General features: G+C 41.4%; 1 long non-coding RNA gene across 1 annotated transcript; it reads left to right on the plus strand.

Annotated features, from left to right (window-relative positions):
* The first annotated feature begins 9239 nt into the window (after window positions 1-9239).
* On the plus strand, window positions 9240-12019 carry LOC147752388 (uncharacterized). The gene is made up of 3 exons (XR_015314189.1): window positions 9240-9306; window positions 11060-11176; window positions 11352-12019. It is a non-coding gene; the product is annotated as an uncharacterized LOC147752388 (long non-coding RNA).
* The last annotated feature ends 10540 nt before the right edge of the window (window positions 12020-22559 follow it).

The raw sequence follows: 22559 nt of genomic DNA on the forward strand, positions 1-22559 counted from the left end.
CGCGCCGATTACTCTTTTTGCTGAACCGAAATAAGAAAGCAAAGGTTTTTCTGTCTAGTGAGCGGGTGATGGTGATCCAATTGGTCCGAATCAATGACGTGGGCATCGATATAAAAATACGTATCGATTTCATGGCAGTCTTGGCGGTTGCGATGTCCCAGTGTGTCGCACTTTGCTAGTCAATACAACTAAATATATATAAAAGTACGCCAATCCACACAGTACCGCTTCCAGATTTGCAAAATTTTTAGTAACGTAAGCATCACGTTTGTCGCTGCTTGTTCTTTTTCAGTGATGCCAACACAATTATCTACGTACAAAAACACTGTTAACTATGTCGACTACGTCGACTTAATTTGCGTAATCTGTCACTAATAGCTATTGACACTATCGTTTTTGATGCTACAGCAGGGTACCAATTTGTCCTTTAAGCCATGCTGAAGCGGCATTCCGACCTGATTCCGCAGCCTGTTCTCATTTACCCCCATCCCTCCCTTTAGCTTTTCAGCGTTCCCATTATTTCCCTAAGCGATTCTCATAGCTTGAGATAAATGGATGATAATTACCTTTAGTTCTCGACAGGTACTTATATAGCCATGATCACACCTTCCCCCTGTCTATATTTAGTTTAGTTTTCACTTGAGCAGTCGATCTCGTTTTTTCTTATTTTTCCGTCATTGCCCCATTCTTTCAACATGTTCCTCATGCACGCTTGCATAGAGGTCTTCGAGGTACGCGCAGCTTTTATTCGTTGCTCCTCCTTCCACTTTTACCACACATGCAATTTCACGTTTCCGCGTGTATACATTCAAGGGATGTACCCATAGTCAATGGGAACGCAGGAACGGGTTATACAGAGAAAGGTGGAAAACGGACGGGCCGTTCCATTAGATCCTAATTGAAGTGGACGCGAATAAGGGAGACAAAGAATCATTACTCTTTGAAGCGCCGGCTCCCTGGCAGAATTTCCAAAGGCGACCTCTACGGGGCAACTGAAGGCGGCAGAGATCTCTGGCAGCGAAAGCCTCGTCATTTAAACGACTAAAATTCAAAAAGGCTTCAAGTAAAGGAAAGGTGACGAACAGGATGTTGTGAGTTTTTACGGACGATGGATCATCCCATCACGCTAAAATTGCACGATAGCACCATACTTTTTAGAAGTATAAAACTCACGAGGGCGTGTTGCATGCAGTATGGCATATACACACATCCACTTCATATAGGTAGATATTTCTTTTTTCAGTTATTGCTACCTGAAGGCCAAGCCTATACGTTGCTTCTTCTGTCTGATGTACTCCTTAATCTAAAAAAAGACTTGAAGATTTAGAGCTCCAGAAAGTTAATACTAACCTTCAGATGACCATAGCTCCAAAATATGTCACCAATGGTTTTGTTATAAGTACAACAAACGTGACGCAGACGACTATAGTTGTGTGTTTATTTCCTTATCTATCTAGGAACTTTGTATTAGCGTACTGTGCATTTGTGCGCACGTTAGCACTTTTGCTGCTCAGGTCATCCGATTTTTGTAGTCGTCTATCATTAATAACGATCTTGCATTATGCCATAAAACGTATAGCTTAATTTCCCTCCAAACGGCCATCTCTCTAACAAACCGCGAATACATGTGAACATTTAAATAAATATATGTGCGGAACAAATTAAGCCATTAATCACAGAATATCTAAGTATGCTGCAGCTAAAATGGTACTGATGATTGCAATACTACTGACAATGGAAGCCACTACGAGTGTTTCGTTCACATATAATATTCACATTCTAGAATCGTCTGCTACAGTATCGCAGTCGCTATCTTTCGTTTTTTCTTTTTATTCGTTTCTTAATATTGAGGCGTCGATCGGCAAACGAAACGCTGCCCGACTATCTATATAACCTCACATGAATGAATGTATGTATCGGTCAACTAAGATGGCACGAAGGTTAAACCGTGACGCTGATCCGAACATAGAAGGAAAGCCGAAAAAGCAACGAGAGAATTCAGCCGAAGCAGCGCAGGCGGTGCTCTATAGGGTCTTGAGAAACAAAAAAAGTAGAAAGGCAATGGACAGGAGCAGCAGTTTACTAGTTCAACCAAATGCGTACGTATATTGCCCACCTGAGACCGTTTTATCTCAAACGAGTATAAAGTAGCGAATCGGCCTCTAAGGACAAGATGATATGTACGTATTGTCTGTGCACAGCCCTTTCCGCTGTAGACGCTAAAAGGAGGTGGTCGGTCGATGCAGAAACGCATCGACTGGGAAATGGGGAAAATGGTGTACGAAGGAGGCCGTCGTATCCTCCCTACCTCGCTCACCCCACATGTGCAAAAGACCCTGGTGGACGTCGGACGTTGCAGGCTCATTAAAACACTTCATCCGACCTGTGACTACTTCTACGCTACGATGGCAGACTGGTGAGGTTGCATACGAGACCGCATCGCGCACACATTATGCCGCCATTCTATTTCTCTCCATTTGTTTTCTCGCTTACACACTCGTTCACCTGTGACAGAGATTTGATGTACGATTTGACGTGTTTGCTTCATAAACACGCGCCAGCCGATCCTGGCCGCTTGATCTGGCCGTCCGGCTGCTAGTTCCATCATTCCAATTTTTGAATTTCCAATTGCTAACTTGACTTTCATCCCTCCCTTTGATTTTCAACTGGGTTGCACAATGCCAGCCCGTAACGAACCACAACGCCGTTGGGATCAAACAAGAAATAACGAATGACAGCCAAACGTATCCAATGATAAGAAATACTGAAGCAGAAGGGGAAAAGGGACAGGTCGACAAAAGGGTTAAATGGAATAATGACATGATCAGTCGTATGGCCTTTCACAGCGATAATACAGGTACATATTAACCGAGAGCTAGACTACGAGTCGTACCTCGGACGGCTGATCATATTCTGGCTACAAAAGAGGAATCGATACTGTAAGGTTTTAGCAAACTATATCATATTACTAAAATATCATGTCAATGTAATTGAAGATAAGTTGAATGTTTTTTTAGGGGGGAGTACTCTTCAGGGCATTTCCCTACTAATAAGAAAAATAAAAACCGTTAATCTCCTTAAGTATTTTTTTTCGTTTTTGACGAACCTATGTTTAAGATTGACAGCGAAGTTCGAGCTCAATAGTATATCAAAACTGAAAAAACTATCCTTTGCAAAAATCACCGCTTAATGGAATATCTGGAATAACCAATCGATAATGCAACCCTACACACCACAAGCACAACGGTTCCGCTCAGATATGTACTAGCTTATTTCAAAACCATATAACTAGTAGAATCGCACTTAACGGATAGTATCCTTCGTTCATTTTATACATCTCGATGGTCAATAAGGTTTTCGATTTAAGGGAAGACTACCTAAGTAAATAAATAACAATGTTTTGTAGATACCAAAAAAAGCCCAACTAGCGTGTTCCGAGCGGATTACACTAATAGAAAACAAACACAAGGTAGAGCAGGTGATCAAGGACAACTAGCTGCGGATTCAGTCGTTTTGACTATTAGCAGCGCCTTTTTATATAGTTGAAAGAATAATTCAGCAGGGTTAACTAGCTACTATAAATGTGTCTAGCAAAAACGGTATCGATAACCGCTGAGATGAGTTTAGCGAAACCTTTTAGAAGGTTGTTCACGGCGCATGCAGTGGGTCTGGCAGCGCTCTGTACGGTGGTAATTCTTGCTTCAGAAAGGGATCCATCATTGAAGAAGATTTAAAAGAAATGTCGTCCCATAGAAAGGAAGACAGAAGTGAAGGGGGTTTACTCTTTTCGAATATGGACGCGAATCAAGTCACGCGACGTTGCTCTATCGCGGCAGCAGAATTTAGGCTTCAGAACGGTTTCTTGATTTATGTGTAGTAACAGTCAATTCAGCCTCCGTAACCCGTCTCTGTTTTGCATGCGTCTTCCGCTACCGTATCAGAACTGTGCTGCCTCCAGCTGCTGGTCCTCCTGGGTTTACGTTGCAAACGAACGAGATACACTTCTCGAAATTCAGCTCAACATTCTTTAATGTTCTTTTCGGTTGAACCCTTATTCATGTCCCATCTTCTTGCCGCCTCCTTTCTCTTTAGTTGGTTCAGTCAAAGGAGCAAAGGACAACCCCCATACTCACCAAATAGAGGCGGCCAGACACGTGCCCACCACGGCCGTTGGCTCGTTCCGGAGGTGAATCGGGTCGGCGTTTAATCAGCAACTTCGACCACAATGCACCATCTGTTTCTTCTGAATGGATGAACTGTTACTCACCAAAAAAAAAGCCGCAGGAAAGAGAGCTCAAAAGAGAGCTAACGTTAAGCTATCGGTATGTGACGCAGGTTTTTCTCAAGTGTCCCTAATGTTATTCTATGCTCCACTAGGTAAACCCACGTAGATGAGTTATATTTTAATTTAAGTTTAGGGCAAAGTTAGTCCTTACAGGCGTATGGAACAACACTAGTGTGCCGTCCGCGTCCTGAGAAAGGCACAGTGGCGATAATTATCGTCACAAGGTATTGTATCAAACAATAACAGAGGGTGGAAGGCAAGAAAAGCAATAGTGGACTTCCTTCGTCCTCATGATGTAGCTAACAGTAAGCATCAAGAAAGCATGGCTTGACAGGCATAACTGCGTCCCGTTTCTTCTTCATGACTAGCAGTCATGAAGAAGAAAGGCCAGGAAATGAGCGGAAAACATGGTAAGCACACAGCGCATGAGGCAACCTATTGATGCTATAAGATGGTGATGCTAGCCGGGACTGTTTTAGCGATCTAAACGAGCGTGCTAGATATAGCTTTATGACTTTTAAAACGTACTAGCATTAAAGCAGAAGGAAGACTGTTGACGAGCAAATGTCAATGTGTGAATTGATGTGCTCGTAACCCGAGAGGAACAAAAAGCTTCCTCATATGCTTTTAACTAAATCAGATCTACACTTACGAGTCATAATATCTTTAATGAATGTTTATATTGGATATAAAGTAAATCACGTGTTCGCTAATAATCCACTGCTTATAACCTATGATTGATCTTCACGAACTATGATAATCTCTGATTTCTCTGATTACCGAAGACTGTAAAAAAATGAATAATATTATTATTAGGATATGTAAATATGCTGATATTTAACATATTATTTTAAATCATATACAAAAATCATGAACCTTGTCTCTTCATTGACTTCTCATAAACATATCTAGTTACAATAAGATTAATTTATCGTCCGAGATCTGCTCAAAGGCGAGCCGCGAAACTGCTAAAACTACGAGTACTAGTGTACCGTTGGGGGCCAGCTTGGCTTACTTTGATGTAACGTACTGCACAATCTCAGAGCCATGACAAGCAAGTCAGCGCCCAGAAAAGACTAATTGTATTAACTGCGGTTACATCTAACGGTCAATAGAAGCATAACGGTAGCAGTAGCTTGCTGGGTTAATTAACGGATGCGGTACAGCAAAAGCTAACGAGACTCGCATCGGACTCGGGTTGGACGAATGTAGGGAGGCGACGGAGCCTCTTCCGATTTCCAGCCAGTCTACGGCTTCTGACGGAATCTGCCTGGATCAACAGCGCACGGACGAGAATGAGAAACACAGAGAACCTTAGGCAAACGCATATTCGTCTCTATCTTTGGCTCAATTAACTGATTACCAGACGAGGTGTTTTTCCTTTTAAGACTGACCGAACACGAATCTGTCAGGCAATCGTGTGTTTGCAGAAGCACCATCCGTCAATAATTTTTGACGCTAATTCGAAGGAGCCACGAACAGAACATAGTAATTCATGGACGTACCAGTAACGTGAAATGGACTGCACAGCCGGTACAGTTATATTGCTATACAAATATTTCGGGATATTGTTCTTTTTATTTCTATTGCCGTCAAGTCTTATACGTCCTCGAAAATGAGCGTTATTGTTATAGTTCAGACTAGCAAGACCTCTGACCCAGTAGGGTCTTATTCTTTACAATGCTAATTCATTTCCGTTCTTAGCTGGCCAAGTTTTCCCATTGAATATTCCATAACCGAATCAGACCGATTCGAAAATCACGACCGGCTGATCTTGTCCATCAAGCAAACTATACGAAGTTTAATAACAGCATTTTCGCAGACTGTTGATTTGCACAGCGTTGATATTCAGGAGCAAGCCAGCCATCGAAGTTTCATAAGAAGGAACCTGAAGGCCGTGGGCAACGGCTAGATAGTGAAACTATTCTATTCCGAATATACGAGGCAGATAATTTTTGTCGGTCAGATTTTATGGGAAAAACAACCATATTAACGACGACGGCAACAGACAGGCACTGTGTTACTTACTATCCACGCATCAGAGATTTATCATCATAAATTGCAATGTTTTGCTTCTTGCTAAATGTATATAACGGTTGTTGAAAGAAATTAACGTATGAGAATGGCTAACTTAGCAAACGAAAACAGATAAGAAAAGAAAGGCCAAAAATATTCTAAATCGCACGCAAAAAATCGCAGACTTAGAGAAAAATTATACCTGGCAATTTTTTGATTAAATAGCTTGTATACATATAGACGAAGCGCCTTCTATGCGCAGTTCATTAATTAACTTTAATCTAATTTTTCGATGTGTGATAATTATTTGGTAAATTACATTGTATTCAATATTTTTGAGTAACTTGTTATCGAGCACCTTTTCTAAGAGGATTTTCATTTTATAGATCACAATATCAGACCAGAATAAGCGTGTTCTACGTCACTTTCCTATAGAGAACTTACGAGGCTACGTCAGCTGTCTCATACAAACTAGCCAAATCTGTTGTGTTAATGCCCTATTACAAATAAGACTGATGGGAACTCAAAACAAGAACAAGGCTTGAAATTCTTGAAAACACCGCTCTGTCAGGTGATGTTTTTTAACTAGCTGATTGTTTTGTACATCCGTCGACCAGAACCGCAGAATTAGGCTGCTTCCGGAGAAGTACAGCGCAGATTCGACTAATACTAAAGTCTGTTATAGTTAAAACTTAGCGCCGACGGCTGTAGTGAGTCAGAGATACTTCACTTAAAAAAACAGGTTAGCACCAAGTAAAGATGTTGCATAGGCATGAATATCGTATAATTTTTGTAGGAAAGGCTATATCATATGTATATGCATATTAAATTCCTTGAATTTAATATCTCTTCCAGAATTAAAGCCACCTCATATAAGGCCAATCAGCTGATTGCATGAGATGAAAGCAAGATGTATAGTTCATGCCCAATGCATGGATGATGAACGCCAGATATTAATGAACCTAATAACAACATAATGTATTATGATCCGCCAGGCGTGACAGCAGAAGAAAAATTTTTAATAGAAAGGAGAATTCGAGAGGCCGACGAAGAAATTTTCAATAGCGAAATCCTTCTGCATCGTACATGTTATTTGTATATGTGTTTCGGCATACGGCTGAAAGCTTTTATGAAGCCGTCTATGTTGAAACACGGTAACGCATTTTTCACTATCATTTTAATATTTAAAATTCATACGATATAACTATGTTGTAGAGAACTCTTGTATAGTTAAGATATAGTCGAAGCCTAGCATGGAAGCGGAGCGTTATATCTACATCGGAAATGGGGCAGACTTGGTAAACAGGAATGCTGACACCAACGGATGCATGCAGGCTGGAATCGAATTGGTGCTAGAGGTCTAGGCATTCAATACCAAATTTAACGTTCGGAGAGATGAAAATGGCGCAGAAGCAGAAAAATAGCAGGGTACAAGAACGAGACGCTGATAATCATCTTTGAATCTTGCACTAGGCCTACAAGCCCGGTTCTAACCGTGCATACATTTAGAGCTGGTACAATGCTTACCCATCTACGTCGAGCATTTTCAGCACCTTAACTAAAGAAGTTTTCTGCGGTGCTAAAACGATCGTCTTCGTTTCGACCGTCTTTGATTTAACACCGCTGTGAACGTTATGTTTCAGCGTATTAGTAACTATGAAAATATATAAAGTAACGTTATTCTATTTGCAGGTGACATTTCCGCTAAGGGTTACGCTTGTGTCTCTCGGAAAGCAGTACGTACCTGCTTTTGTAAGCTCATTAGACAATCGTCACGACAGGCTTCTAAAGATTCTCGTTTCGATGATAATAAGTGCCGCGATGAAACGGCCAAGATATTAATGAACAAATAATAGAAAAATACTTTCGGAATATCTGGCGATCTTTGCACTGGCAGAATCAAGAGGCGAAATCACCTGCCACACAGCGCACGCTGAACACGATCATTGCGTACGTAGCGCAGGGGTCGGTCACTGGTTGAGTTAGGTGGTAGTTGCCGTTGTGAATATCTGCTGATGCAGCGTCTCTTCGAATTGCACGCATGGTGAAACAGAACGTAGAATCGTCCTGATGCAGACGAGAAATTGCTAGGGGAGTCGGCATCCAGAGAACAAGAGAGAGGGAGAAAGGGAAAGACTCGTGCAACGGGTGGTTTTCGTTCCCGGTGCTCGAAGCAGCTGTTTTATTGTGGAGCGAGAAAAGCTGTGCCAACTCCGGCTGTTCTCGTTGCTGCTCGAGTGCACCGAGCCTATGCGCAGCGACGGAAACATGAGCTTGACCACCAGCTTAGAAAAAAATGTCAAAAAACATTTTTCTAAGTGGCGACTGTCTAGAAGCAAATATAAGAAAATTGAAAGCCATCTGCTATTTTCACTAAGTACTACAAGATGGTACGAGGATATATGTGAAAAGGTAACGGTCGTAGAGTAGTTAACAACGAAATAAACTTCAATTTCAACTTATCATATATACTTATACCCTTTACAATATATCATATATAACTTATATCCTTGACGAAGCGTTCATGTCGTTGTCGTAATCATGATGGACCGTGCACGTGCGTCGGGCTAATCTACTTTCGTAGTTATAATTTATCACAGAAGTTATTTCATTCAAATTGCACAACTTGGATGAACTTGTTTAAGTAAAATGTAGCAGGAAATGCCGCGTACTCTCGAATGTAGCGAATACGTGTACAAAGTAATTTCAGCTCGAACTAGACTACGATCTATTAGTAATTTAGGTAGATATTTGTTTTAAATCTATGATATACACAGATTCTATATACAAATATATAGTTTCGAATCGCCATATATCTGGACTATTGGATATAAGTTAACAGAAAACTGAGTCTGTAACTGACTGTTTTAGGCGATTCATCTACCTCTTCTATGAATCTTCCGACTAATTCGTGACGTTTACGAAGTTATCCACAGTCGTTTGCTTTGTACAGCGTTTCATAAGCAGAAATGCCTTTAATTTTTTCATTTGAAGCTCAGTACAAGGTAAGGAAGGCATGCCATTAGTTTGTAAAGGCCTAACGGGTCTGTTGACTGATTGAGCTTTTCGCTTTCATTTTATCTTCGTTAATTATACTTCTTCGTAGAAGTAATGACAAAACACCTAGTTGTTTCGTACGTTCAAATAATTTTACAGGAACGACCTAAAAATCAGGCTTGGCTTATCAACCCATTTTTTTCGAGCCAATTTAATATCTTTGAACGAGCAGCTGTATGCTTGTTAAAACTGTCTTTTTGAAACGACAATTTCTAGTATTTCAGTAAAAGATACACTTGCCACACTGCTACTATGATCAGCTTTATCTCACCCACCACATTTTTACTGACTTGTCTGGTCTTTATTCGCTTTCCATCGAATTATTAGGGATGATGGGACTATTAGGCGTTCTCATAAGAAACGCAGCTCATAAGCATCCTGCGTTTTATTTTGGCTTTATCAGGATACTTTGTTACAGCTCGCACTGAGCTCCTCTACGATACCTCCAATCTTGAATTCGGTGATTCTTTCCCACTAGTTCAGGATGATGGTTGTTTTTGGGGTTTATACAAAGAAGAAAATATGATTGAACTGCTTGTCATGCACGCCTAGCCTAGTATCCATTTGCAGCTCTAAATGAAAAATATTCGTGGTGCTGTGGTTTAATTTAGATCAATGGCGGCCACACAGAATATAGACGAAAGGCTACGAACTACGAAGAGATTTACTACGTACGCCAGTACCGCAGTCACTTTACAGACAGGGACGTTTTTCGTAGGCACGGCAAGACGTTGGATAAAGCAGCCTGTCAACCTAAAACAAGGTTCTTTTATGTGCGTTACCAACGACGAGCAGTACCACAACTGCAGGGATCCTCTAGTGCAATTGGCTCACTGCGTCCCGTCTGTCTGCCGGAAGCTCACTTCAGCATGGACGCCCACCGTTCAGCCACAACATCAGCGACCTGGCGCCGTGTGCATTGCTACCTGCCACCGCTTGACTCGGCGTCTCCGTGCCATATATCTTGCTTAGCTTGTCTATAGAACGTGCTTAGCGTGGTAACATATCGCCAATAAGCCCCGGTGCAACCCCTATAGACTCATGCAGACGAACACACAGGTCCCGCAGACACGCAGCAGTAACAACAACATCTAGCCACATATTGGATCACTCGCATCCGTTCGAGCAACGCCTCGCTCAGGCAACCGAATGAACGAATAGGGCTAGAGGCATCATCAACTAATGCTGGTACCAGCAAAATGGCAACTACACACACCCTGGAATTTCTTGGAAAGGAAAAACATGGTAACAGAAACAATTCTACGACCACAAAAATCTTTTTCTGTCCATTCTCGGACAGTTACTACGGACGCAGATGTATGCTTTGCACTGAGGCTTATATTAATATAGCAATAACTCCTTCGACGCTATGTCTCAAACCGTCTGCAGTAATAACAAACAACAGATGTCTCATACACTTGCTGAAGGTGATTAGTAAATTCGTAGTCAAATCTTTCGGGCATCTTTGTACCAAAGACAGTTAATAATCTCTGGTGTTTGCGGCCTGGGCTTATAATGGAACACTTTATTTTTGCTGAGGGGGAGAGAGATAATTCATGCGAACTTTCTGAGTTGAATAAGGCTCCCCTTAAGGCAATAAATGTTGAAGATACTAGAACTTCTCGCCGCCAGACTCGCCCAACTGGCAATGGAAGTTTGGCAGTAGTACTAACATTTCCACTTTTCCATTACAAAATACAGGCACGACTTAGGTCTGATCAGCTCAGCCCAATTCACTGCCTGTCTGCTTGCATGTCGGCAGCTGGAACTTCGGATCGGCGCCATTTTTCTACCACAAACGAGCAAACAACGTAAACGGTATGCTCCTACTCGAAAGTAGGTTAAATTGCAAAATAGAATTTAACTAAAATAAATGGATAAATGCGTTCATCAACTTCTGTATAGAGTAAGAGATGAAGCTAATATTTGGTCACAAACTAAGCAAAGTCACTCAATTTTAGAAGGAGCGCACGTGGTTCTTGTCTTGTTCCAGAAACTACAACGGAATTGATATTTAAATTCGGCTGAACACACGCACGAGTAAAGCAGATGCACCAATAATCAATTCGGTACGAACTGCGTTAGAGACCCAGTCCTATTGTAAGATGTTTCCCACTACATTGAGATTTCTGCTGTATGTACCGAATTAAGCCAACGCCATCGGCATTTCTTTGCAAGTTTTGGAATATAGAAATGCTATCGTACTTCCTAAGCTGAAAAGAAGGATGGGAGGAACCGAGAGGCAATGGAGAAATAATTCTGACGAGAGCTATCCTTCGCACAACATACTAGGACAACAATGATCGTTGTGGGACGGGGAAAAGTGCGGTCGGGTTTCACGTTCTTATCGTATAAAATTATGCTTGTCAAGAACACCAACGACATGTGGAGTGATTATTAAAAGAACGTAACAAACACAATGAAATTGCACTGGAAATAACATCCTAGAAGGCTTACATATTAAAGACAGATATGACACAGTAAAGATATGAACCCCATGATGTTCATCACCAACACCTACGATATGTGAGCTGACTAGGATGTATAGATCACAATTGATGCTTGTTCTCGGATAGCTTGTTACTGATATCATTTTGCACAAAAGAAAATAAACTAAAACAATGCTTACAGCACATGTGATTTCATACGAGTCATACGTAGTGTCTCATTCCGTGTCAAAGAAATTATCCACTTATTACGTGTAATCATACTATAAGTGAAATGTTGTAGACCGTATTCAGATTATGTTTTCAAATTTGCCCGCGCAACTTATGGCGAGTAGTGATAATGGCTGTCGACGAAAGGCTTCTGCCTTTTGGCCATAAAGCGCACCATGAAAACTTGCGTGGACCCCATGAGCTGCACAAGTACCATAAACTTTCTTTACCAAATATTGCGTTAAATGTATAGCTATTTGAGCCATGTTTTTAAACCAACGACCCTTTTTGTTTACACGTAGGAACTCAATCATCGTAAAAGTTTTGCCTGGATTTTGCATGCGTTTGCACGTGACAAAACTTTTTTACAATAAAACACCTATTTTTTGGAAGCCTACACAAGTCCACTGTTTCTTAAAGTCACTAGCCAAATGTTGCATGTAGACGGTTCTCGAGGAGAATTATCCTTGCATTATACAAATGATATCTTACTATGTTGATCGCTTTTACCTATGATCATGTACAAAGATACCGCAATAAGTCTAAGAGATAAATGTGACTCGGAAAATCAGAATCGACAGACGAGAATGTGTAAATACGCATGTATAGATTACATATATAAATATGAAACAGCTTATAAATTGTCGTCTGCTAGCTTAAATATCTAACTATCATCTCGTGATAGCGACCAGCTCTTTTCATTACTGTTTATGCTAACTTGCGTAATGACGCAATTTCCGCACGAATAACAACTTTTTTTTTTTGTAGAAAGAAAAGCGCTTACTAACTGTCTTCTATGACAGATTACACATTTGTGAGCTTGTAAGGACTTTGCGAATTCAAAGAAAGCTTTCAAAGTTATTCTTTCTCAACCTCCACTAAACTTCCATGCCGCGGTAGGCTTTTAGAATCGTGCATGACACAACATGGCACAGGGTACGCCAAAGGGTGCGGTAAGAAATGTCTCGTTCTGATTATCGTTGTCGTACAATGCCAACACCATTAAAGCTTACGACGGTTGTGTTCGTATGTTTCTTCGTAGCTACTTCGGCAATTGCTAAAAACGAGCATACAAAGTAGAATTGGAATCTCGAATTCAGTTACTCTTTAGTGAGACTATTCGTTACTGGTGCATCTTCTAAAAAAAACCTCAGATACGTGCAAAGCGTTGGCAGCGGCATTCTCGATAGAACCTCTAACATCATCAGCTTGACTTATCACAATGAATCGCTATTTAACGAGAGTGCGAACAAGACACGTCGTCTTTCGTCGAAATAACTGGAAAAGCTACAAGGTGTAGCCGACTTCGTGTAATCTCGGTTCAATAGGCCAAGCTACACAGAGGCCGATGTTGCCTTTGCCAACTCAATAATTGCGACGACATAACATTCATTAGAGTGCAGCAAATTATAAGGCTATATATAATTAGGTCACGCAGGTTCGTGGTCACGTTGCTTAAACAAAGAAGCGTGAATATATACCGCATGTATAGAATACGTTGTTGCCACAAGGCGCGTGACCTGTTGAGCTCGCTCTATGATGTGTGTAAAAAAAGTACATGCAAAGCATATACTAGTCCAAGATGGATTTCATTTGTAAGTGAAGCCGCTTAGCCTGAAACAAAAAAAAAAACTCCAGTCTAGTAAAATTTTAGTCCTCGGGTAGACATATGTGGAGCTACTCGATTTGTCATCATAATAATTTTACTTACGAATTTGATGTTTAATATCTTTTGCTTGGTCTTAGCTGGCCGTGAATAGCATCGTATCGGTTTAGGATGCACGGGTGGAGATGCGAGAAAGAAAAAACGCAGGACAAGGACTATGGAATGCAGCATTAATTTTGCTTGCAGCGCCATAAGAACGAACAGTTTCAAAAGCCCCGAGGGAATACAATCAGAACGAAAAGCTGTTAAGGGTCGATTGTTGGCGCTTGGAAAGTGAGGTTTACACAAGGAGCGATTGCTTGGCGAACTCCTTGTCTGATTCTTCCATTGATTTAAACCGCGCCCGGGGCAAATTCGACACAATGGAGAACTGTAGTTTCCCACGTTAGACGAATTTGCTTTCGCAGTAAACTACCTCAGTTCTCCTGTCATTACGTCAATTCAATAGATAAATAAAAACCTGTGTAAGCCTTCAGTTGATCATGTTTCATTCTACTCGAATGTGTTATTATTGATGATCGAGTTCACTGCGGTTTCATAACACTTATAACCAGCCCATAATGTAAACGTTACAGCAAAATTGCCGCGGGATGAATGTAACCTGAATGTTGAAATATATATGGGATGCTAGTGGATACGATTTAGCAGCGTCACGGCTAGGGCTACCTGGAGGTGGAGTTCGATCGCGCTGCAAATGGGCAGCAAAGGGCCGCTTTCTTTGGTTGTTTGTATCATTTTTCTGCCAAACGCTGCTTTCCACAGTTAGGTTTGTACTGCGGTCCTTTTGTTTCGTTCTCTGACCTTTTCTCGATTCTGTCAATTCAAACAAATGCACACCGGAGTCGGCTGTGTGCTGTCGTAGTGTTGAATCACTTTGACGAAAGCTCGCGGACGTTTTTCCTCTATCTTGTTCCGTTCTGTTGCTTGGCAGCTACGTATGAAAACCTGAAAAGCTAGATACTAGCTGGAACCTTCCTGTTTATCTTGTGAATAGTTGCCTTAGCGCTTGTATGAGGGGCTGGTTGCTTGATCTCACGTTCTCTTTCTTGTTCGTCCCAAACCGGGCTAACGGCAAAAACGAAACAAGTTCAGGAATACTGCCATATTCTTTGTCTTGGAGATAACAGCAACAATAATGACGACAGTGGCTCCCTCACCAACAATATCAGCAGTGTTTGTATGCAGCAGGCAGCGTTAGACCGAGTTGACCCAGTCCCCGTCGGGGTCCGTCTGAACAGGAACTGCGCGCTAGCCAAACATTTGCTTAATCTGCCGCTTCGACGTAGCCCCACTGGGCTTCAGGTCCTGCTTTTGTTGCATATAGCTTTTGCCTGGCCTACTAACTCAGTTGAAATGTTGTAATGGCACCGCCTCTTGCGATTTGCCTGAAACGTGGATAGACGCCGGAAAACAGAAAACGACAAAGAAGACCGTATACCCCATGAGGAGTGGTGATGGCTATAACGAACTAGGCAAGTAACGATAAGAAGCTCAATGTTTAGCTTATCGCTTTCAGTAGTTATCCAAGGCATCGGATATTTTTCAGCAATGTTTGAAGATGTTCGTTTGCATTGCTTCGACTTTGGTATAGCATTTCTTCATACATGCAATTTAAGCTATACAAGAAAAGTTTGCGGTAGCGCATCTAGTTATTAATTACCGGAAGTAGATCAATTATTATAAAGCTGTTATGAACAGTATGAGGAGTTTTTGTACAAAAACAAGTATCAGAAAGGTCTTCCGTGTACGGTTCTTTTGCAGCGATACAATCGGCTTCTAGAAAATCCACAATGAGTCTCTTTCCACGATATACGTATAGAAGTGGTAAAAAGACTTTTTGGTTACTACCCTGTGTTTGTCTGCAATCATTTTTCAACTTTGCCACTTTCCAGGTGCAATGAGTGGAATAAGAAGCCAACGAGTCTTGCAGTCGCCACGGATGGTCTTCAAGAGAAACGTCGACTTTTGGGTTTGAGCGAAAAAAGCTAAGTCGAAAAGCCCACTGCCCCAAGGTAGCTTTCGAAGCAGTCGCTAGTGGGTCAATGGCAAGTTATCTAGTTGACAGAACTTTACAGGCGCTGCAACGCTACTCAGTGCGCATTTCGCCATCCATCCGCGCCATATAGACGCATCAGATATGCTTCAGATTGGTACGACTTGGCGATCAGCGTATCTACCTTTGAGGACCAAAACGGGTGCCGGCCAACAGTGCAGTTACTGTGGAATGATTATGTAAATATTGAACAATTATTGTGTGGCATCCATGTTCGAACAGAGTAGTTATGAAATACACTTTTCGTTCAAGATTTATGTATTAAAATTTATACAACGTAGCGCAGATAATTACAAAAGAATCCATTACCTATATGTATATGGCAGTACCATTTTTCACCAACATCAAATAAAAATTTTGAACATTTTCCTGGATTTTACAAGGACAGACATTTAGGTTAAGGAGCTACTGGCATCTGTGTATATTTTATATTGTTGTGTTTTCGTAGGGGCACAGTCACTTTATCAATTTGATTAGAAAACGAAATCGTGGTTGGGGTGCAGAGCAGAAATCAAATAGGGTAGGAGTTTATTCAGAGTAAGATCTGACATAGTCCACTATCGTAACACCGAGAGAATGTATCACTTATACCGTCCAAGTCGCCAACATAAAGAGAAAAAAATAAAGATGCCAGGTTACATTCATGTATATGACTATACACCACAACTGACCTTCAAAGGGTTATTTACGATTTGACATCGGTTTCCCAATATCGTGGACGCTTTATCGAATGAATTTTCAATAGGAATATATTCTCCAACACTATTGATAATATACGGTTACTAAGAATACTATTTTGATATTTGTATGATTTCCTGCTGTCGCCTGAATTGACTGAGTCTTTTAAGAGGGAGCCATCACTTTATATTACCAACAGACCCAATGGAAGCTCAATATGTCAGAGAGAGGTACTTCCTCCTAACTACTTCGTTACTTCCATGCGGGAACGTGTATGTATTATATACATTCCATACCAGACTGCCCACAATTGCTACAGGGTCTCGTCTACTGCCCAACGTCCGTCCAATACTTTTCATTGGAGCGTCTTTGTCTTGCCCCTGCCTTACGACTACAGACTTTCCCTTTTTCTCTCATTCTCGTGAACAGCCCATGAAGTGCCCTCATGGGGGACTATCCGTGCAGGATCTTTCAGGGAAAACTCCTTCTACATAAGGCTAGTTCCCCCTATAAGAGGGAGCGTCGCAAGAACAAATGATGGTATGGTCTTGCCACTTCCGACCAATAAAGGCTGCCGACGACATGGCAATAGGCGGACGACACGGTGTGAGAGTGACACATTGAAGGCTTCGAAGTAGCACTTCAACTCTCGCACCCCTGCAGCACGCTTTATCGGAGACAGAGATAAAGAATGCGAACTCCCAAGCAACGACATGAGTTATGTTTACGTTCGTTGTTGGATAATAGATATACCTTTCTAATTCAAAGCTGCATTCGGTGAAAACGGTAAACGGTACCTTTCGTACTAGCTTATCTGGTTTAGAGCAGTTGGCTGAATTTATTAATCGTTTACGTCAGTACACTAAATAGTATCACACATTTTTCATATGTCAAGGCGCCTTTACCGTCTCACCCAGAACTCGTGGTCTGGACGCGCTAAATGTAAAAAATTATACCCCTACATTTATTCCTGCTCTTCCTTCCTTTTTAGAGATATCTAGACTTCCAGAGAAGTACGGGTATTCTTGCCCTTTATAAACCAACAAATAGCTAGCTACCGGCTGATGATAGCGATGTGTTGGCGAATGTATGGTATCGCTTAAGGCAGCATAGGAACTGTGTACGCTCGCGATTGAACTCCTTGCGGGGCTGACTCCAGACGTTAGATTCGGCATGCACGTTTACCGATCTCCAACCACTCACCCACAAGGGGTCCCACTAGGGATCTTTCCGCTCACCGCCTACAGTCTGCCGCCTCGACAGGCCTCCGTCGTCTTCAGCGCTACAACTACCACTGCTGCTTTAGCCACCCATATCCATAGAACCCTGCTACACGAATATCCGAACGAGGTTGACGTGTGAACGGCCCCCTGACGGGTAGGGCTACTTGGCTGAGTCGGAGGGCAGTGCCGGCCCAAATAACACCAAATGCCGAGGAGGAAACGGAGCAGCAGGCCAAGGGCGAAGGCCCAACGAATCAACCCGACCTAGTCTATGCAGAGGTATGCAGCGTTCTGTTGGTTGCGAAATAGTTGCCGCCAGTTGCCAGTAGTTGCAGTAGGCCAAAACAGCAGCACAATCTTCTCCGAGCAGAGAGGAAAAGACAAGATATTTTCTTTACTACGCAGGATGCGAAGCCAGACGCGAGCACCAGAACTGTAACGTTGCTCTTCGAAACTAGCGCGGTCCCATTGAAGGACTGCGAAAGCAGTACTCCCGCGAAGGGCTGCATCAACTATGAAGGACGCCTGCAGCAGACTCAGGCAACGTAAGCAAAGGAGCTCTTCTTTCCCGTTTTCGTGCCTCTTCTTGTTCTCCTTTTTCGTTTACCCGTTCGTCGCTTTCCTCGTCTTCGCCTACTTCGTTTTTTTCTAGCTTTTGCCTGCAAATGCCAGTCGGAAAAGGGTTGAAATGGCCGCGAGCGTGAAGCCTCAGGAGAGGTTTTTATATATTTTCTTTGTATGTCCGCTGTTTCCGCTACTGTTCGATTCACCTGGTCTTCGTTTTCGACAACACACCACGGGCGTGCCGTTGCTCACGTCCTGCTGATGTTGCTGATACTGCTGCTACAATCTACTGCGTTCTTTGGCTGTCGTCTCACCAACCTGGCCGGCTCAGGATCTGACTTCGGCTTCATTGCGATGCTGTCTCGTTCGTCGTAGCGGACCAGGCCTCAAGAGACGACGAGAAAAGAAGATGGAACGGTGTCTCTATGTCGGATCTCCGTAAGCCGAGCCTATCAAGAAGCTTGCCTTCCTTTCTAACATCCTCGGCGTCTTTTTTTTCTACTCGAGGACGCCGATGTGTCTGTTAGCAAGTAGTAATAGTCATGCTATATAGAATTTTGAGGCTAGCATTGTAAGTGGCAGTGAGCAGTAGTATGATGGTCGCTCCATCAATTGCAAGAGAAATGATGACTGTTATGTAGAAAAGTTATAATGCTAGCTCGTCTAATTTTTCTACGTCATTGTCTATCATTATTTTATCACTTTCCATAGCAGATGCCTCAATGCTATTTAAAGCGCACTCTGCGTTCTGATGGTCAGTTACTACGAGAAACATCGACAATATGTTAGCTACTTTCCTGAAAAATCTCATATTAGGGGACTTGTGTGTGAATGGTTGACGAAAGTAATCTATGCTCTCAGAAGAAACCGTCAGACAGTGTCGACCTGCAGACAATCAGCCTTCCCGCTCTGAAGGGCTCCCTTCCGCAGGACGAAAGACGCTTTGCCTTAGTGTACCATGTCTCTATCACGCTCATATGCAGACCGTGGCGCTAGTGAAGATGGGAATGGAGCGTGACGCGTGTTGTTGTATCGTAATTGGATATCGTTGTTTTTTCTTTGAGATTCTCGTTACTTGCAGCTGAGTAGACAGTGTGGCAGGAAAAACCTTAAGATGATTTCTCCGAACATGATTACGTCCGTGATTACGTACAGCCTGGAAAGCGTGACCTGTTATATTATTGTTTACGTTTGTTTCGCTTCCCCTTATTACAAAGCAGTTAATTAAATATTTTTCTATTTTAGTACTATTTGTTCTACTTGTGAGTTGTCCAACGGTAAATCAAAATTCATTTTACTTTTACTTATGTCGTTTTCATATAATTTGGCAGCTTCACCACACGTTTTTCACGGAGGAGTCTGGTTCACACTGACAAAATAGTTTTAACATTGTGCACTTACCCTAGGAAGTTTTGTCAGGTTTGCCAAAGACGCAACCAAGAGCACCGAAGTTTGAATTATCTCTGAGCATTTAATCGAAGATCCGGTAACGTATTTTTAACCTTTACGATGCGACAAGCTATAGTTGAAATATCTATGCGAGAGATTTTAGTTGGCTGCGAAATGTTAGCTTTGCTTAAAATAAAAAAAAAATTGCTAAAAATTACTATTTTGAACATTGAATTAAACGAAATACCATCCTCGTCAATTTCGATCAGTGGCTACTTGCATAGATCCCTAACATCTATATATCTCTTGTTTCACTTAGATCCGTCGGAAGAAAGGCGGTTTTATAGATTCGGCAGATCTCGTCTATAAAAGGAACGATCTACCAACACATACGAAATGAGTCTTACAATGCCTTATTCCATTTGTACATTAAGGGCAAATTTGGTATTCAAAGCACGTTAGCTCTCGACGCTGACAAAGCACCGACCATTTGATTGCAAAAAAACTAATAAAATAATTCAAAATACAAAAGAGATAGAAGGAAATGTGACGCTTACTTGAATTTTAATGCATGGAACATATATTCTTCTGCTTAGAGTTACCAACCATGTGTTTCTGCAGTTACATACATATAGGGATTGCGATTGATCCCTGCCTGCTGAACGCCACGGGCACAAATTCTCATGCATATCCTTCGGAGCAACTGGTAAATGATAAATTTTTTTTTTCATTGTTCATGCTTAACCGGACAGATGAATATAGATTACACCATAATAAGTTCAGCTTCATAGATAAGTTCAGTTTTCCGCCTGCTGCTCGTGCCAGTTCGGCCTCAGCGCGCCAAACAAAAAAATCCTTGTTGCAAAGATTTACCATATAAGTTAATCGAAAACTTCCGGAACCATATTGAGGATAATACGACAAACAGTAAAAATTATATTTTGATTAAACTGAACATTTTATCATCAAATTTGGCTTCACAGCTGTTTCGTTTTTGGAAACCTTAGTCTCTGTCATACGAAGAACTCCCTATAAGACAGGCCTTTAAAGTACAGTAGTATCTTTTTGTCAGCACTAACTAATAATTTTCAATTTAAAGTATGATCACCGTCTATACTATAATAATTGCTCTGTTAGCAAATCGTGTTCGCCATCTGTGTTCAATCTTCATGTTTATATATCGGTAGCCCATTAAATTTGAGCGTCATATTAGGTGGAGATGCCACACACAAATAACCTCTTTCCTAACGGACTTAACGAAATAAATTTTTTTTTTTTTTTTCTAGTGCATTGTCTGTGGTACCTAAAAATGCATTGAAAATAACCGGTTTGTTTGTAGGTTCGCTGAACAATAAAAGTACACAACATCAGTACGTATAGCATCTTTCAGTTGTTCGTTCGACTAAAGCAACGACGACCAGTGACAGCCCATAGGGTGAGAACAGATCAGCTGGCTTTTCATGCATTGAAGTTGGACACTTTTGGTCTTTTCCCGATCCATCGATTTCCCCCGGTGGCTCTAATCCAGGGCAAAAAAGTTATCCGTCACAAAATTCGCCTGTGTTTCGCCAAGGTCGCTGAGCCTAAGTTTAACTAGAAAGAGAACCCCACTTTGCCGCCAAACAACTTTTTAATGCGTAGACGATCGACAGGAAGACATGCGAGTGAATGAGCTAGCTATGAAAAGCAATGGCCCTGAAAGCACGTCTCCTATTGTTATGAAATTTCAAAGATGCATATTGGGAAAAATCAGCATGTGTTCGTTTAGCTTTTATAAGCACATCAAGCAAATATCTACACTAGATCCTTTCTAATCATATCTCTGCATATGTACGTTATGTTCGACCGTAATGAAAAGCGGAGTGACAGCCCGGTGTCATTTGCAGCAGTTTCGCAAGCGTACGTATTTTTCGAACTTGAGGCCGTAATGACAGTGCTTCCGAACTCAAAACGAAACCGACCACTATATATAGAAGCAGAATAGAAAAAGTTTGACTTGTCTGTGCAGATGGGTTAGATATTTATATCTTTGAGTGATCTTCGGGAGGGTCGACCGGTACTGCTACAGTTTTCGTCGTTGGTCGTGGAGAAGATTTGGCCTTTAGCAGTGTACTCGATAAAGGGAGACACGTATATCGAGGATTATGTCCATGCAACAAGATTATGTTGTTTAATTATTACACAGCTTACTGCATTAGTGTGGGGTTTAGCAAGCTCTGAGGGCCACGACAGCTTTATCCATATATTGATTCAGATAATACGTGAAACTTTTTAGCTTGAGGTGCAATTATCGAAATACTGAGGAAGGATGGCCAGGTCCATAAAGTGCATCGAGGCTGTCTATTTTTTTCAGTCGCGAACTCTTTGTGTTGATCTGACGTTTTGATACTACTGCACCGTGTTTAATTACGATCCTGCGTTTGCCGCTAAAACAATTAAGAGGTCTGACGCTATTCTGCTTTCAATGTAGCGGCGAAAACAACTGAAATACTGTGAATAGAAAGAGGCTTTGACATAAAAGAAGATTAAAGAGACATAAAAAAGAAATATATATGTATGAACTGAATGTATGAAAAATAAATCTATATATATATATATATAATTTTTTTTTATCAACTAATGAGAGCCTACGGTAAGGACGCTTAGCTCAAATTGTAGAATAATTTTCTTACCACGTTCATATTTCAGTCTTCCATCGCAGTATTGTTTATTTAGAAAATGTAGCCACGTCAATCACCACTATAAGTTGCGGCCATCACAATATATTGTATGAATAGTATAGTATATGTCATAGTGTCAGGGTATTGTCATACTGTGTTCGAAAAAAAGTGAGATCAAAGCAATAATTGATTTTATTCTTTTGTTCTTAGTTATATTGATGCATACTGAATGAATCAAAGCGACGTGGGCGGATAGTACTAGCTTTATTGAGGACATGTTATGCCACTGAAGTAATTGTCCCATAGTGGGT

The sequence above is a fragment of the Varroa jacobsoni genome, unplaced genomic scaffold, assembly GCF_002532875.2.
Source record: "Varroa jacobsoni isolate VJ856 unplaced genomic scaffold, vjacob_1.0 scaffold_1280, whole genome shotgun sequence".
Classification (NCBI taxonomy): Eukaryota; Metazoa; Arthropoda; class Arachnida; order Mesostigmata; family Varroidae; genus Varroa; species Varroa jacobsoni.